Raw genomic sequence first — 5566 nt, 5'->3', positions numbered from 1 at the left:
GGGATCAGGTCAAAGCTAGTCACCAGCAGAGAATATGTTCTTGGTCAGCTCCCCGGCGTCCCAGTTGCATCCTTCCCTTTCTCTGGCACACGCGTCCAAGGGAGGGAACGAGGCTCATCTTTTTGAAGGGAGGAGTATCAACAAATTTGTGGTCGCATTTTATAACCACATTTTAAGTATGCAAATACATCCGTTCATCTTATACAAGTTATGAAATGAAAAATGAAGGCCTTCGCACAAGCCATCTTACTCTGCCACCCTCCTCCCCACCCAGCTATAGGTGCAGGCCTGCTGCCTGCCCCTGCGGAGCTACGCACAGGATGTGAAGAGGTCTTGACTCTCCACAGGCTTATTGGTGTTTCCACGGATGGAGCAAGGCCAATAATATTCACATTAGGACTGACACGAGCCAGGGAGGGACTGTGGGGAACTGGTCCGTGGGCACATACATGTCCCAAAGGGGGCAGCTATTATTAATTTCTGGTTCATTTGTAGCCCCGGTGTTGGTAGATTTGAGGATGGAAATGTGTTCTTGCACCAGAAAGATGGAGTTGTTCCCTTTTGAAGGCGCCCTGGCCCACACGCGGTTCCATCAGCTTGTGGACGAGTCTCCATCTTGAATCCTGCCCCCGCCACGCATCAGCCTGAGCTCTTGTGAACACCTTGTCCGACCCGTTTCTGCATCTGTAACATGGCATCTTGTGAAACTAGCACCACGGGGCCTCCCGGCCTGACTTCACCAAGCAGGAAGAGAAGCATCAGCATCTAGAGCCCAAGGCTGATGGTTAGGAAGTAGACATCCCTCCACCCTCCAGCATTTGTACCATTCCTGACCCCAACCCTCCCCGAGGCCACGCTGTCCTCTGCTGCCTTTGGTCATTCGGTGTGACGGGCGACCCAGAGTGCAGACCATGCTCCGGGTTATGGGGCTTATTAAGGGAAGTAGCACGTTTCGTAATTCGGCATCGGGAATGAGTCGGTATTCCGTTTTCCAATCAGGACAGCCTCTCAGAGGAGTCTGCAGGCAGGCCTCTCTCTGGCCTTCAACCTCCCAACCCTTTGGCCTTGTCTCTGCCCTGTTCAGACAAATGTGATAAAGCTCACCAATAAGTGCCCAAGGGGCAGCCCACGCTGCTATGAAGCCTGAGCCTGAAGCCCTCATCTCTCCGGCTCTGTGGGTCAGCATGCACACAGTGGGTGCCTCACTCCTGGGCCAGGACGCCCACCAGGCACTCTGGAGAGAGTCTGATGTTTCTGCTGCCATTTCTCACCACCTTGTGCTGTCTCCAGCTCTTTCTGTCTCCGGGGTCTAGGAGGTTCTCGGCTTGGGAACCTCGGAGACAGTGGACCCATTCTGATCCCATCTCCTCTTGGGTGCAGGATCACCATGGGCTGGAACAGACTGGACAGCTCACATGAACAATGACAAAAGTGTGAGTCGGAAAGGAGCCTGTGACCAGTCCCTCCAACCCTGCAACCTCACACCACACAGGCAGCATGGACGTCCCTGCCAGTAAGACAACACCCACCAAGTCTTCCTCAGGATCATCAGGCCCTCTACTCTACCAAGCAGAAAAGAGGAGGCACCACAGACGCTGTTTTGGGGTCAGAGCAGGCTGCCTAGGACAGGGAGAAGCTTTCCATACAGAAGAGGGATAGGAAGGAAGTAGGTAGGCGCGACAGCATATCTGTATACAGTGAACCCTCGTTTATCGCGGTTAATCGGTTCTAGACCCTACTGTGATAAATGAAATTCCGCGAAGTAGGATTCCTTATTTGTAAATCAAATATTTTGGTAGTTAGAGCACAGAGAACATGAAAAAACACCCTTTAGTCACCATTACACTTGTATTACCCAATTTATTAAATGAAAAAGGGAAAATGCAGTAAAACATTTTGGACGTTACATTTATCATTTATTATATTATGAAGTACAACGGGTGGAGCGAACGGAAGACTCATTCAAGTCAAAATGGTGTGCAACCTCTACGATTTTCTTGCCATCTTTGATCATATCCAAAAGTTTTACCTTTTCCTGGATGGTGAGCGTCTTCCTCTGGCGCTTATTTTTATTGTCAGAAGGCTTAGAAGCAGCAGCTCGTTTAGGAGCCATCATAGGGCTTAGATAAAATTTCTTTAAAATCGCAATTACAGTACACTGTACAAAAGCAAAAATGCATCTGATACGTAGCTCCGATACGTAGCGATGCAGACAGAAGCATGTACAGTATGAGCCAATCAATGGCAGTAATAACAGAGCATGCGCTGTTACGCAAAAACCGCGATAGTGAAGCCGCGGAAGTCGAAGCGCGAAGTGGCGAGGGTTCACTGTATATGGATCTACTTCTGCTGCACATACATCCATGAATGTGGTGGAGCACAGAGGGGCCAAAGTTATGAGAATGTCTTAGAGCAGCGGGTCTCAACCTGTGGGTTCTCAATGTGTGGGTCACGACCCCTATGGGGGGGGTGTCGAATGACCCTTTCATAGGAGTCGCCAGATTCCTAACAGTAGCAAAATGACAGTTACGAAGTAGCATGAACATAATGTTATGGTTGGGGAGTCACCACCACACGAGGAGCTGTTCAAGGGTTGTGGCACGAGGAAGGTTGAGAACCACCGTCTTAGACAAAAGTAGATACATTCCAGGGATGAGTCACTGGCTCTGGGGGCATTAGGACCACACTCTTGGGCCACCGAGGTCAATTAGCATGACACCGCTCACAAAGACAACGGTCTACATGCTCTTGGTGAGTCATGACTGGAGTCTTACAAGCTTGTTGACAGCCATTTTGTTACTCTCTGCCCAGAGGGCCAGGGAACCCTTTTTTCTGACAAAGGTCATTCGTATAACATTACTAAAGAGCCATACATTTGATTGACTCACTCCTAAGGTGATGGCTGAAACTGCTTTTGTTTGGTGATGTGTGATGGTATTGACGATTTGGGGGGCCTTATATGGCCCTTGGGAGCCAGAAGTTCCCATGAGGCTGGTCACTCCATGCCCCCACCCTGACGCTGTAAAAAGTTCTGCACAAACAGGAAAGGATGTGCCTTTGTCAGAAACCAGCCAGCCAAGGAGAGTCAGGACCACGAAGGAATCAGAACCCCATGCCACTAATGACGACGACCAAAAAGGACTACCTGGAACTTTTATGACACCGATTGATCGATCGAGACAACCTCAGCCTGTATTTTCCACCCGAGCTGAGCCCAATCCTTTCAGTACAGCATTGAAGGGCACAGTTCCTGAGCTTGGGGCTGATGCACTGTTCTGCCCCAGCCCATCAGCAGCCAGGTCAGTAATAAACGTTGCTGTTTGCAAAACCCACCTGGCCTCATGACTGAACCTTATCATTCCGCTTCTCTGAACCTTACCATTTCCCACCTCTGTGCTAAGGTACCACTACCAACTTCTCTGAAAGGGTCACAATTAGAAGGTCCTGATTAGAGTGGGAGAAAAATGTGGACCAGAACACAAAATCTTGAATGAGATCAGCTTTACAGGTGGGATAGAAATTCGTGGGACCTCCTCAACTACAGGCCTTACCCTTCAGGTCTGGATGTGAACTTGCCTGTTACAAGAAACCATTGATGATCACAAGGGCAGCATTTACCAGAGGACAGCGTTCAGAGGGTTAGAAAAGAAGTAAAAATAGAAATCGAAAACACAGTCGATGGCCACACCACGCTGAACGCGCCCTATCCCGCCTGATCTCGGAAGCTGAGCAGGGTGGGGCCTGGTTAGTACTTGGATGGGAGAAAACACAAGTGATTGGCTTGAGTGTTCTCGATTTGACCTTGCGCCAAGGAGCCCTGGTGGTGCAGTGGTTACAAGTGGGGCCGCTAACCACAAGGTCGGTAGTTTGAAACCACCAGCTGCTCCTCCTCTATTCGATGAGACTTGCTCCTCCTGTAAGAGTTACAGTCTCGGAAAAAAAAAAAAAAGAGTTACAGTCTCGGAAACCCACAGGGGCCGTTCTAGCCTGCCTTACAGGGTTGCTATGAGTTGGATTCGACTCAGATGGCAGTGAGCTTGGTGTTGGATGTACTAGCCTTTACCAATGGCTACCTAGTACCGACAGACAAGTCAAGATTAAAGGTTTTATGAAGGAAGTCAACAGGTTGTAATGCCAGTGAGAAATGCTCAAGGCAGTTGTTTATCAGGACGTTATAAAATTCTCTCCGGTCTGCTCATAATTGCCCCAAAGAGCAGACCACTCTGCTGTAACCGTAAGGTGTTCAGCCCAAGCTCTGTGGCTCAGCAAATCCACCTCCCCGAATGAAGTGCCCGAAGGCATCCCACTGTGCAAGCCAGTCTCCGGCACAAAAGCACGCAAGCTTTTCTTGCTCCACCGGTTAGGAAAGCCACCCCTCTGTTCCATGCTCTGGCTCCTGGTTCTGCTGCTGCTCCACTGATGTTGTAGCTATCTGGATCCAGGGGGTTCCCTGCAGGGGTCTCAGGTCCACCGGAGGAGCTCCGCTCCTGGCTCTTTCTGGTAATGAGAGCCCTCCTCCCGCTTCTCAGCGGGCTTACCCTATACACAGCACGATGGCATTAGAGGCAATCAGTGACTCACAGGAATTGTGAACCCTCTCAGTTATCTTCCCCCACCTTCTCATCAGATCCGTGCAGCAGGAAAAGGTCACTTGGTGGGAGTTAGAGGCTCTGGCTAGAACCACCTTAAATAACTGACTGCCCCTGCCACAGGAGAAAGGGATGAGACATTAGAGGGGCTGGATGTGTATGACCTGTTGAATGTAGAACCTTCCCCTAACTCACAATAAGATCAAAGGAAAAATTACAGCACGCGGATCAGAAGGCACAGAGATGGGAAGTGACTCCCGTGCTCTGGTGGGTGAGGGGTCTTGGAGGATGGCTGCAGAGCAGGCTGTGGATGCGGAAATTGACCTGTTTGGGGAACAAGTCAAGTGGAGACTGGGCGCCCCCTGGGAGCAGAGCTCGGTAGTGGCCGCTGGAGCACCCAGAAAGCGGGGGGCAGTTTCAAAGGGGGGGTAGCCGGGTTGGCCAGTTTGGGTCTCAGTGGTAGCGAACTCGGTTGGTCACGAGTTCCTGGGATCCCAGAACGGCTAAGCTGGAAGGAAGCTCAGCAAGGCATGTTCAGGAAACGCGTCCCGTGCCAGCTCCTGACCGGGGCACCTTTTTGAACGTGGTCCTGCCGAACCTTCCTAAGTCGGCTCCAGGTGGGTATCGTTGTCCACGATCCCCATTTGTTTCAGATGAGGAAACCGAGGCGTGGTGACTTCCCAGGAAGGGGGCGCCTTTTGGGCGACACTAGCGCTTTCAGACTCGGTCGACACCGGTCTCCCAGGGCTGGGGAGGGACGCCTAGGTGCGAGGGGCGCAGGTTTTCCAAGGAACGACAGCGGGGTGGCACTCTCGAGGAGAACCCGCCTCCTTTGTAGCGACCGATGGCTGCGGCGGCTTTCCTTGAAGAGCCTTCCCGTGAAATACGAAGCTCTTGCCTCTCGGGGAGAAGGACACTCATACATTTGCATGCCCAGGTATCTTTCTTCTCAGCTGGCCACCATGCTCCCAACAGTA

This window comes from Echinops telfairi, unplaced genomic scaffold (genome assembly GCF_000313985.2).
Source record: "Echinops telfairi isolate 266 unplaced genomic scaffold, ASM31398v2 ScPeMD7_5;HRSCAF=22, whole genome shotgun sequence".
Taxonomy (NCBI): Eukaryota; Metazoa; Chordata; class Mammalia; order Afrosoricida; family Tenrecidae; genus Echinops; species Echinops telfairi.
This window is presented reverse-complemented; position numbering follows the sequence as displayed.